Genomic DNA, 13,743 nt, shown 5'->3' with positions numbered 1-13,743 from the left:
GGCATCTGTTTTTGCTTTTAGTCTTTTATATCCTCTGGTTCCTTTTATATAGAGTGCTTGGTACATAATAGAAGTTCTTGGTATATAATAAAAGAATTGAAGCTTTTAATTGACAGAAAAATCATTATGAGCAGTGTGATGAGGCTGCTAATAAAACGAGATGATGTTCAGAGAGGAGAGGGTGATCATTTCTCTCCTGGATAGAGAGATCATTTATTGGACTATATGACATATTCCACTCATTTCTTGCTGCAACACTATAAGAAGGGTGTAGTAAGCTGCTTTGAAAAGTTGGAGCAGTATCTTAGGCCATTTTTGCTGCCAGAAAAAGAGAAAACAGTATGATCTCAAGCTATCTCGAAGTACTGAGGGATTTATTGTAAATATATTTGTAGAAATAAGGTAATACAAATTTCATGGGAACACAGGAATGGCACTCTAAGTGGTCCTCATGGAGGCGAAACACACTTGGGAACTGGGTTATTTTGTGGCTTCCTCAGTGTGAAAGACTGAGTCAATTCTCCATCATAACAGTGACTCAGCTTCTTTTTGACTGCTTATACTACTCTTGTCAACACCAATCAGCTGTTACCTCTAATCCTGTCTTATTTTTCTACTTCATACAAGCCCAGAGTTTCTGCTTATTCATTGTTTCTACTTCATTACCCGGAGATAACACCACGCTTATGACAGAAAGTGAAGAAGAACTAAAGAACCTCTTGATGAAAGTGAAAGAGGAGAGGGAAAAAATTGCCTTAAAGCTTAACATTCAGAAAACTAAAATCATGGCATCTGGTTCCATCACTTCATAGATGGGGAAACAGTGGAAACGGTAACGGACTTTATTTTTAGGGGCTCCAAAATCACTGCTGATGGTGATTGGAGCCATGAAATTAAAAGGTGCTTACTCCTTGGAAGACAAGTTATGACCAACCTAGACAACATATTAAAAAGCAGAAACATTACTTTACCAATAAAGGTCCATCTAGTCAAGGCTATGGTTTTTCCAGTGGTCATGTATGGATGTGAGAGTTGGACTGTAAAGAAAGCTGAGCACCGAAGAATTGATGCTTTTGAATTGTGTTGTTGGAGAAGGCTCTTGAGAGTCCCTTGGACTGCAAGAAGATACAACCAGTCCATCCTAAAGGAAATCAGTCCTGACTATGCATTGGAAGGACTGATGTTGAAGCTGAAACTCCAATACTTTGGCCACCTGATGCGAAGAACCGACTCATTGGAAATGACCCTGATGCTGGGAAAGATTGAGGGAGGGAGGAGAAGGGGACAACAGAGGATGTGGTGGTTGGATGGCATCATCAACATGATGGACATGAGCTGGAGTAGGCTCCGAGGGTTGGTGATGGACAGGGAAGCCTGGGGTGCTGCAGTCCATGGGGTCACAAAGAGTTGGACACAACTGAGCAACTGAACTGAACTGACCCTGCACCTCTTAGGCTGGTCTTCCTTATCTTCCCCCATCATATCTGTTGATATATTCAGTAACCACTTTGTACCCTTCTCTCAATATTTCAAGTTCCCCAAGTTATTTTCAGGGTCTGTGACTTTAAGAAGATGCTTCTCAATTGTTTTCTGTCTTCCCAGAGCTGTTACAGGCCACAGTTTCTGATTTGATAGCAGCTGACTCATTATTCCCCTCTCTAAAACCCTCGAAAAAAGCAGTTAGACATGGGAGCACCCTTTTTCATATCAGTCTCTTCTGGCCTTTCAGACTTCATTTAAATCTGTCAAGGTGTCCATGAAGATCTTAATATTTCCTTTTAGGAAATTTTTCTCATTCTCGAGGATAATTATTCTATTTTCCTTAAATTGTTTTCCTTCCAATTTTATTGAGATGTCATTGACATACATCACTGTATATTTAAGGTGTACAGCATAATGATTTGGTTATATATATCATGAAATGATTAACACTGTAGAATAGTGAGTACTCATCATCTCAAAAAGTTACAAAAGAAAAGAAAAATTAAAAAAAATTTTTTTTCCTTGTGATAAGAACTCAGGATTTACACTCTTAACTCTCATACATAACATGCAACGTCTTCCTCAATTTTGTTTCCAGTCTTCTTCCGTTCCTGTTTTGATAGTAAGATGTAAACAGGTTCCTATTTGATTTCCTAAACAAGTCTGACTTCTAGAGGCAGAGAATGTCATGCATGATTTTTTCATTGCCTTCTTAGCTTTAGGATTTGTCTTGGTTTTGTTCTATTATTTTGCTACTTCAGTTGAAGATCTATATGTATATCTAAGGGACTCATTGGACAGCACCAACTTAGTGCCCTATGGGAAGTTCACAGTAGCTTATTTCACTTAGCGTAATGTCCTCAAGATTCATTAATATTACCGCATATTTTAGAATTTTCTTCTTTTTAAAGGCTAGATAAAATTCTGTTGTATATTTACACCACATTTATTATCCGTTCCTCTGTGGCTGGGCATTTAGACTGTTTCCACACCTTGGCTATTACGACTAGACCTGCAGTGAACATGGACTAATGTGTCATGTGCTAACGTGTCTGAGATTCTGATTTCAAATACTGCGTGATTCCACTTATATGAGAGATCTAAAGTAGTAAAATTCACAAACTGCAAGAGTGGATTAGCGATTGCCAGGGACTAGAGAGAAGAGGAGATAGGCAATTACTATTTAACAAGCATAAAGTTTCAGTTGAGCAAGATGATTTAAGTTCTAGAACAACATTGTACAAATAAGTCAGCAATACTGTATTTCACATTAAAAAGTAGGTATGAGCTGAATTGTGTTCTAAGTATTCTTAACGCAATAAAAATAAAAATCTAAATACAAATAAAAACAAATCTTCCCCTTAATAGCCTTCCATGTTTCTACTTCAGCTAAATTTACCACCACCTACCCAGGAGGTACAGGTCCAGCCTGGTGTTCATGCTCCATCACCTCTCCCTGGCCCTCTCTCTACGTATTTTATTAGCTAGCTGGTCTTAAATGCGTCACAAATATGCCTCTTCTCCTCCATTCCCGTTGCCAGCCTTCCAGCTCAGGTTCCCACCACCACTGCATGAACTAGTAGAGTAATTTCTCTCTGGGAATCCTATATTGACTCTTCACCCCATCCAATCCTCTCCCCACCTCCACCCGAGTGAAGATGATCCTTCTAGAGTTTAAATCTATTTATTCACTCCCTGGATTAATACCTTTCAATGGGTATCTATGACCTTTTGGATAAAGTTAAAAAGCTTCTATCATGGCGTATGAAACCCTTCATGAATTAGTCTCTGCTGCCTTCTCTGGTCTCATTTCCCCAATCCTCTTCCATTCCATTGTACCGTCATTCCATTAAGAACAAACTATTAGCAGATACACAAATTTGCCAGGTTCTTCCACATCTCCTTATGTTTGTAGTGTTGTTACAACTGCCATTTTCCCCTTTTCTCTGGCAAAGTCCTGTTCTTCTACCTTGACAACTCATGAATGTTTCCGTCCTCTGCCTTGGATATTGATGAGCCCCCTTTAATTCCTGGCTTACCTCTTTCATTACACTTGTTACACTGTAGTACAGTGATTAGTTTTCATGTCTGTTTCTGCATGAGACTGAGAGTGCCTGAGGGTAAGATTTGTGTCCTATTATCCTTGTGTCTCCTGTATCTAGCCGAGCATCTGACCCACTTGAGGTCCTCGGTGAGTAGTTGAAAAGTAAATAAGACTCCTCTGTATTTCCTAATTTCTTCTTATCAGAATTTCTTAAACAGTAAAAGTGAGAGGGGGTTATAGACAAATTCATTTAGATTGGGAAAGATGAAGAGAGCTGACATGATAGGGTATGACTTGAGCAAATAAAATACTTGTGAGGCTCAAGATTATGAGCATGGGAAGAGCTTAGTCTGCCTTTGTTTTCATCTGGCTGTTTCAACAGGAAGTGCGCATGTTACCAAATGCCCCAAACAGAGAAGTTAGCAAATTTCAGGGAAGGAAAGAGGTGGCAATGAAACATGGCTCAAAATCCTCATGTACCCCCTCCCTGGGGCTCCTTGTCAGGACCCCTGCAGTCTTCATCAGGAGCTGGAGTGCACCCAGTCATGTGAAGATGATAGAGCTAGTGCCATGGCTACTTTAAACAAATCTTAAGCTTTCTTCCTTAAAGGTCATGCAGTTAAAGAAAAGTGCTTACTCTTCCTGTCTTACTATTGACATTGGAGTGAATGCAAAATAATTTTCAGGCAACAGCTGTTAATAATTACAGAGAAAGCATTTTATGGCTGCCTAGCTAGACCATTTTTATGTTTGAGACAATGATGTGTTGGGTGACGGCTTCTTTCTCTACTTCACCAGTTTTAATTTTCTTACCTGCGCTTACATTTATTTCTATCACAGACACCACACCTGTCCTACTAACCCATCACATGACCCTTTCTTGTTAACTAAAAGCTCCACCAAGTCAATTCAGACTCTGATCTTTGGTCTCTGAGCTGTTGACTAGTCTGTCATCGGCTGTCCAGGACATAGCAAGTCAGCTTGAAATCTGGAAAATAAAGCACAGCCTATCAAATAGTATATTTTCTTCCACTTTCAGATTCTCTGGAGGTCTTGAGAAAAAATTGGGTGGGGACGTGTTGTTAAATGGACTCAACTTGTATGTGTGATGGTGTGCCATGTGTTATTTTCAGAAGGAATAAAGAAAATATTTAGGTGCCACATTTGGTAAGGCAACATATTAAGCATGTCCATATACATTAACTTATTCAAGCTTCATAAGAAATCAGTAAAGCATTATTTTCATATTTTATAGATATAGAAAAAAGTCACACAACAAGTAGACGGCAGAACAGGGATACGAACCTGGATTAGTTTCTGTCAAAACCCAGGCCTCTTGCAATATATGTAGCAAGCTGTGAGTTCATGGTTATTTACACCAGGAAGAAAGATATCTGGAGATGTGGCTACCAGATCCTCAGCCCTTGCGCCTGTCTTATTTCTCAACCTTTAGTTTATTGTTCATCATCAGAAAATGCCATCTCCCCTGACACTTTGGCATTTGACAACCTGTCTTCTGCCCCTTTCTTTTTCTGCTTACTTCAGACTTTAACTCCAAGAAGAAAGGAATGTTTAACAGTGTCTTACGTGGGTGCATACTCAGTCGCTCAGTCGTGTCCAACTCTTTGAGACCCCATGGATGGTAGCCTGCCAGGCTCCTCTCTCCATGGGATTTTGCAGGCAAGAATGATGGAGTGGGTTGCCATATCTTCTTCCAGGGGATCATCCTGACCCAGGGATCAAACCTGAATCTCTTGCGTCTCTTGCACTGGCAGGCAGATTCTTTACCCTTGAGCCACTTGAGAACCCCTCAATATTGTCATATTGTCAGATAATAGAACTTAGATTTGCTGTAGGTTCTCCTCCTTCTTAAAGGCATGAATTTGGATAAACTATCAATCTCCTCAGGACTCAGTTCCCTTATATGTATAATAAGTAGATTGGGTGAGTCTAAGTTTGCTCCCTGCTTAGTTGATGTTTAACCCTAATTGTGAGTTCATGAATGTGAGTTTTCACATTAGGATGTAAATATTATTTAAACTCTAATTCAAGGAAACTAAAAATAAAAACTCTCATTGAGGAAATCGAGGCTCTGGAAGACTGAGTAAATTGTCCAAGTGAAAGAGAAAGTGAAGTTGCCCAGTCGTGTCTGACTCTTCATGAACCCATAGACACCAGGCTCCTCTGTCCATGGGATTTTCTAGGCAAGAATACTGGAGTGGGTTGCCATTTCCTTCTCCAAAGAATCTTCCTGACCCAGGGATCGAACCCAGGTCTCCCACATTGTAGCCAGACGCTTTACCATCTGAGCCACCAAGTCCAAAGGCCCAGAACTAATAGGTGGTTGATCTTAAATTTGAATCAGTCTTTTTCTTTTCTTAATTTTTAAATGTAAATTTTATTTTTTAACTGGAGTATAATTACTTTTACAATGTTGTGTCAGTTTCTGCTACAGTTGTACACTGTACAGTTTCTGTACAATGAAGTGAATCAGCTATGCATGTGGGGGTGATCAGTCAGTAAGCCAAGTCCGACTCTTTGGAACCCCATGAACTGTAGCCCACCAGGCCCCCCTTTCCATGGGATTATCCAGGCAAGACTACTGGAGTGGGTTGCCATGCGTTCCTCCAGGGGATCTTCCCGACCAGGGATGGAACCTGCATCTGTATGTCTCCTTCATTGGCAGGCAGGTTCTTTACCACTCACACCACCTGGGAGGCCCAAATCAGCTATATGTATACATATATCTGGGCTTCCCTGGTGGCTCAGATAGTAAAGAATCTGCCTGCAATGCAGGAGACCAGGGTTCATTCCCTGGGTTGGGAAGATTCCCTGGAGAAGGCCAAGGCAACCCACTCCAGCATTCTTGCCTGGGAAATCCCATGGACAGAGGAGCCTGCCTGCTACACTCCACAGGGTCACCAAGAGTCAGACACCACTGAGCAACTAACACATGTGCATATATCCCTCCCTTTAGAACCTCCCTCCCAAACGCCACCCCACCCCACCCCTCCAGCTCATCACAGAGCACCAAGCCGAACTCCCTGCGGTATACAGCAGGTTCCCACCAGCTGTCTGTCTTGTACATGGGAGTGTATATATGTGGGCTTCCCCGATGGTTCAGACGGTAAAGAATCTACCTGCAATGCAGGAGACCTGGGCTTGATCCCTGGGTCAGGAAGATCCCCTGGTGAAGGGAATGGCTACCCACTCCAGTATTCCTGCCTAGAGAATCCCATGGACAGAGGAGCCTGGCGGGCTACAGTCCATGGGGTCGCAAAGACTCAGACAGGACTGAGCGACCAACACACAGTGTGTGCATGTCGGCCTGATCTCCCAGGTTGCCCCACCCGTCCCTTCCCCTCCGTGCCTACATGTCCGATTTCTACGCCTGCATCTCTCAGGTCATATCTTAACAGGGCACACAAATTCTTCATGAGCTTGGCCTGTCTAGCTCTCTGGACCTAACTCTCACACTCTGCCTTATATTCTAGTAGCCGATGTGTGTGTAGAGGCTCTAAGCAAATCATGGGCAGGATGTACAGAGAATTTAAGTTGTGTTCCACCTCCCTGGACCCTTGCTGACGTTCATGTATTTCCTCTGTGGTGTGTCTGTACTTTCTCTCACCACTGGGCTTTTTCCTATTTGTTCCTCCACAGTTTAGTTCATGTGTCTTCTCTCCTCCAGAAATTTTTCAAATATTCTGGTTGGGGTAAATGCCCTCCTTCCTTGCTCCCACAGCACAGCATGCAAACTTTCATCTTCAAATTTACTGCCTTTAAAAAAAATGTATGAGTTATTCTGTCTCCTCCATAAGCTTTTCGCAAGAATGCACCTTGTCCTGTTCATCTTTGTGCTCAATAAATATTATTTGAACTCAACTGAATGGAGTGATGCCGATCACCGGACTTTGCCCGTGCATTTCTGAGTTATTTTCGGAATGTGATTATATTTACACACTCACATTGTGGATGGGGAAGCGAAGACTTTGTAACTGAGAATAGAACCTCAAAATTCTGCTTATGATCAGGCTTTTAAGAAGAGTAATTTTGTGCACATTTTCCTAATGCCTTCACTTCCCTTTCACAGCTCAGTTCTCTCCAAACTACCATAACCCTAGCTGTCCTGGCTAAGATCTCAATGGTGACCCCATTGCAAAATTCTCCCCTTACTTGACTTCCTGTGTGATCACTTTCTCTATCTGAAATTCTCTTTTGCTTGGCTTCTGTAATACACAACTTAGTGTAACACACACACAGTCTACTGTTTTTTCTACCCATCATGACAACCCTTTTCATTCACCTTTGGTAGAGCTTCCTCCTCTGCTTAGCAACTGGGGTTTTTCAAAGATCAGTCTTGGACCCTGTTTCTTTCTTGCCTCACATTCGTTTCCCATGAGCTCCCATTCACTTCCACAGCTTATAAATAATACTGTATATTCACCATGACTCGGGGGTTGCTTTCTCCAACACAGATCTCCCTTCTGAGCTACAAAACTGTTCATACATTTACTTGCTATCTCCTCTTGGTTACATCTCCAGCATTTTATCCCTTAAATCTATTCTTCATTTAATATTTTCAGTCTTCCTATCCCCCATGCTTCAAGTTGCTCATGACAGAAACGCTGATATTACCTTTGACTGTTATCTCCTTGATTAGCATCTTGTACCTTCCAGATGAATCTTGAATCTGGTTACATCTGCAGGTACCCACAGCTACTCCTCTGTCTCAACTGTCATCATCTTTTGCCTAAACTACGGCAGTAGCCTCCCCAACTGGACCTTTACTCTCATTCACATCTGCTATAACCATGTTTTTCTCATCTCTTCTAATTCTTTTTACTTATAGTGTTATAGCCACGCTTTCCGGGAAACAGACTCACTCAGAAGGACAATGCAGATAGTGGAGTGCAGTTTATTACGCCGGCGGGCCCAAGGCAGAGTCTCCTCTTAGCCAAGGACCCCGTCCAGCATTTGTGAAAATCTTTTATACCCCATGCGTACGTGTCTAAACCCACCTCCTGCCTCATGTGTACGTGTCTTAACCCACCACCTGCCCCATGTGTACGTGTCTTAAACAGTCAATAGTCAATAAGCCCGCAGTTACATTCCAACCAGTTAATAATCGATAAGCCTGTGATTACATCTTGACAGATACGAAAAAAAGTTTATGACCTGTCCGGAGACAGGTGTGATTACGGTATGCTTCCTCTTAGGCAATGAGTAGCCTGGATGTGATCTTCAGGATTCCTCTGTCTGGAGGGGGTCTTATCCTTCCATTGTCGTCCTCACAGGCACTAAGCAGAGAGTTCAGAGTCCACTGGAGAGGCAGTCGAGCACAGCCAGCACGGACAGGCCTGAGATGGAGTTCAGGCCCTATGAATTCCTTCTTCAATAGACGCCTAGAATAGTCTTTTTTTTTTTTTTTAAATTTTTTTATTAGTTGGAGGCTAATTACTTCACAACATTTCAGTGGGTTTTGTCATACATTGATATGAATCAGCCATAGATAGAATAGTCTTTTAAAAATAAAATTTTAACCATAGCCTATTCCTAAACTTTACAATAGTTACCACTTATCTTAGGATAAAATAGAAAATCCTTGAGATAGTTTATAAGACACTGTACAATCTGGCTCTCACCTTTCCATTTCTCAAAAAAGCTCCATTTTGGCTCTAATCACAATCAAAACTGTATCGTTATTCATGTGTTCCTGTGTTTCCTTTTTTATTTTTTAATTACTTCCTTCCACCCTAGAAGGTAAATTCTATGAGATCAGTGTCCATGTCTGTGCTGTTCTTTAGCAAATCACAGAAACCTAGAACAATTCTTGGTGTGCAGAAGACAGACAAAAAATATTTACTGAATAAATGAAGAAATAAAATAATTAATGAAACTTTATTGTGCATTGAGAATAGGTCATCCTTTAGGGGCCCCTTCTGGGAAATTTTCCCAGTTCAAGAATCCTTAAGAATTCTTATTTTTAAGAATTAAATCCAGCCGTACCATACCCCAGGATACTCACTTTTCTACCATTTGTTTATTCATATGTAAAACTCAACTATGTGCCAAACACAGAGGTAATAGAGTAGAAGGACAGCAAGGTACAGTGAGAAGAAAAGAAGAGAAAGGTTACATGAAACTAGTTCTTTTAATGCTCAGAACAAATATTTACTAATTTGAATATGAGGGTTCTGGGATATTTCTCTGACATTTGAAAGATGATTGCTGTGGCCCCTGCTTGAAGAAGGAGGGTCTGCCCAACTTTTTCTGTGTGTGCTCTATGCTGCTTGGGTTATGATGCTTTTTCAGTCTGCATATGCTTGTTAGAGGCATTGATGCTGCTGCCGAACGTGAGTCCTTTTTTCTCTGTGATGACTCAACGAAGCTAATCCAATCCTTTTGGGAAACTGTTGTCATGTTTCTCTTTTTCTTCAGCCTTTTTTTTTTAATAGTTTAAGCTTTGGTCTAATATTGTAAGGAATCTGATCGGTATTTTTGTTAGGCCAGTTGTTTCCTCATGCCCGAGGCAGTGTGGCCTTGTGGAATTTGGCTTAAAAATGGAGTGTTTGTGTTTCCTTACTTGCTCAGTCGTGTCTGACTCTTTGCAACCCATTGGAATGTAGCCCACCAGGCTCGTCTCTATGTGGAATTTTTCAGGCAAGAATACTGGAGTGATTGCCATTTCCTCCTCCAGGAGATCTTCCCAACCCAGGGACTGAACCCGAGTCTCCTGTGTCTCCTGCATTGTAGTCAGATTCTTTCACCTGCTGAGCCATCAGGGAATCCCCCCTACAAAAAGACAGCCAATATAGGTAGTGGACTAAATTCCATATTGGTCCTTATTCATCCAATCATAACTGATCTTTCTTCATTATTTGTAATCCTAAGCAGGAGATTGCATGATTAGCTCATATCACTGTGATTCAGCATTTTCAGTGAGTGTATACTGTTGAACTATTGAAAGAAAGAGAATGCCCAGGGTGGTGATAAGAGATAGGATAAAATCAAGGCATACATATCTAACTAAAAATCTTTATGTCAAAAATGTTAGAACTGTCAGGAATTCACAGGACTTGGTTATTATTTGTACATGGTTGTTTCTTCTCCGCAAAAAGATATCCCCAGACATGGGTCCTCAAATTAGTAGATATGAAAATGATAGGTGTGAAAAAATACTGGGGCTATGTGTTTACCTATAATTTCATTTATTTTTATTACTAAATCTTTTGCACCCAGGAAATCAGCACAGTTTTCTCCTGTATGTGTGAAAATTTATGATTTTTGCACAGCACTAGTGTTTTACTGTACTGAGAACCTGAAGTGAGAAGTTGACTCCCTTGAGCTTCCATAAATATTGTGGATTTTTGTAGGTTGAACAAAATGTGTAGCATTAAAGTATTGCAAATTCCTAGACTGAAATCTAAGGCAAAGCTTAAATCTCTTCCTCTTTGTTTTTGTTTATTTTATTTATTTATTTATTTTTTTGCCAATTCTGTGTATCTCTATTTAAACACAATGCTGATCCTGCCCAGGATGCTCATTTAAATGCTTCTTGATACTAACATCTTTACTTAAGTCTTATTTAACCCATTAGAAGGATTTCTGGGAGGAGTATTAGGATACCATAGCAATATAACATATTTTAAATCTTTTTCAGAATCCCTATTTAGTATTACTTAAATGAGAAAACAAACAAACATGATAACTAAAATATTCACTGACTGAGATGGTCTACATTTAATTACATCTTCTAGATAAACTTCAGAGTGCTATTGTTCTTTGGGCTTAAACCTGCATTATCGAAATCTTTGTAAAATAAAAAATGTCCCTTTTCCTCTATTGGGTGGGTAATTTCGAGCAGATCTTTATCTCGCAGCTAAGCTCCTGAAGTCATCCTGAAACACCTGACCCATGTTCTACGTCGTGTGCGCGCGTGTAAATGGATCCCTCGGTGACGCACAGCCCCACGCTACTCTTTCTGCCTCCCTCAGGCTGACCTGAGAACTGCAGGTGTGCAAAACCACGTTTCATGGAAAGAAAACCTGTGTTTTTATTTTATTTGTTTACATTTCCCAGTGTCTATTTTGACAGCTTATCCACAGTGGGTGGGCGGTGGGTGGGAAGCGCAGCTCCCAAGGTTGGCCCGGGGGCGGCTGCCACAAACCTTTTCCTCTCCTGCACTTCTGTGGCACTTGTGCCAAAGCAGCTCAAGATAAAAGGCATTCCCAGTATGTAGTGTATTTTCCCCTGGTGGTTAAGGAATGAAAATCTAGAAAGGAGAAACCACTAAAGGAGACCGTCACTGCCGAAAGGGCTGAGTGTGGGTAGAGGCGGCAGGGAAGGTTCCGAGCAGCAGCCCTTTCTGGCGCCTGAAACAAAAGGGCGAAGCTGGGAGGACCCTGTGGACAGAATTCCAAGTAGAAACTGTCCTCTCAGGCTGAGAAACCTCCAAAGTTGAGGAAAAGGAGGAGAACCGGTCCAGGGAAGAGAAAGGGATTAACTGGAAAGCTTGACCTGGTATGCTGAGTCTTCCAGGGGAAGACACTTCCTGTGAGGAGATGGTCATCAGAAATGAGGAACATGGCTGAGGAGACAGCAAGGAAAAGCTGGAGCTCAAAGGCTGAGTGTTGATGGAAAAAGAATGGGAAGACAAAGAGGATGCTAAGGGCCCTGCAGTGGGTAGCAGGAGCTCATAAGCAGGAGAGGCACCACAGTTCATATTTAAGAAAAAGAATATAAAATTTCCAATACAGAGAATGTACAAAAATAAGTAGAGTGAAGAAAAAAGTCACAGCAAATGATAACTTACTTTGGTTATGTGACAAAAACACACAACCGTGAGAACCTACTGCCAGGGCTTCTCTTAAGGCTTGGAAAAAACCCTTGCAAGAGAAGCGATTAAAGCTTAAAACTTCACTAGATTTATGGAAAATCCACCTCTGGTCATAAAGAGTATAAATGCCACTAGAGCAAAGATCTGGCCAGCTCACTCTCAGATAGCATCTCAAAGAAACTTTCATCAAAGCAGATGTTGGATCCCTTTATAATACTGCCTCAAACTGTTCAGGATATACTCAGAAGAGTTTTAATTTCTGATTTTTTACAAGACTCAAATAAGAACATGTATATGAAAGCACTTAAAAAACTTGTAAATTACTCCCCAAATGCTACATGCTTTTTTTCTGAACAATCTCAATTATTTACCAAATTTATCTAAGACTTCAGAGAACCTATTTGTTTTTACCCTGTATAAACTCCTTTTGTTTATTTAATAATTACTATGCAGTATTTCATTTTTCCTAGAACATTGTTCTTTCAGCTTCTATGTTCCATATTTGAGAAAATAATATTGTTTTAGTCACTGTTAAAAAATGATTCTCCATCAACTTTCATTTTTCTAGACTGAGGTTCTAATCTTTGCTTTCACCTTCTATTGGTAACTCCTAATTCTCTTGAAAATGTACAGTTTCCATCTTTGTAGTTTTCCAAGATTGATTCTTGTGTTTCTTAAGTACTTGGCCAGAACTGAAGCCAGTGTAGAATGGAAAAAAGTGCTATAGTTTTAGAAATTGTGTATGTGTGTGTGCTTCCAATTTCCTTGATATTTATGCCTAGGATTTGCTCAGCCATTGGTGAAATTAGGCAGATTTTTTTTTCAGTTGGATATATCCTTTTGTCTTCCATTTAATAGTAGTTAGTTGGGATCATAGGAGAAATTTGATTAGAATAATCCAAGATATAGAGGACATTTGGAAGAGTAGGCAAGGGCATTCAAAGCACTAGAGAGAATTGATGCACAAGGCAAACAGAAGTTGATAGAAAGAAGTGGGACTACAACCTGAAAGAAACACTTGGGAGCCCATAGCTGGGAAATTCAGGTCACAGAACACCGGGAGCACTGGTTAATTGATAAGATAAGAAGTTATGGTCCTATAGAAAAAAGCAGGAAGTTATGACACCAGGTTGATATAGTGGAGGTGGAGCTGTACCTTGTAATAAGGTCCAAAGATTTTTCATTTGTTGAGTGGCCGGTGTGGGACTGATGTCAGGATGATCAACTAGAAGGATCATGTGAAGCAGAGATTAGAGGAGTAGTTCTCACCCCTGTTTGTGTATCACAATAACCTGTACAGTTTTAAAACACGTCAATGCCCTCGTCCCATGGGCCAATTGAGTCAGAATCTGGGGGTGGACCTAGGCACTGGCAGGCTTTG

The sequence above is a fragment of the Cervus canadensis genome, chromosome 15 (genome assembly GCF_019320065.1).
Source record: "Cervus canadensis isolate Bull #8, Minnesota chromosome 15, ASM1932006v1, whole genome shotgun sequence".
In the NCBI taxonomy this organism is placed as follows: domain Eukaryota; kingdom Metazoa; phylum Chordata; class Mammalia; order Artiodactyla; family Cervidae; genus Cervus; species Cervus canadensis.
Note: the sequence above shows the minus strand (reverse complement) of the source record.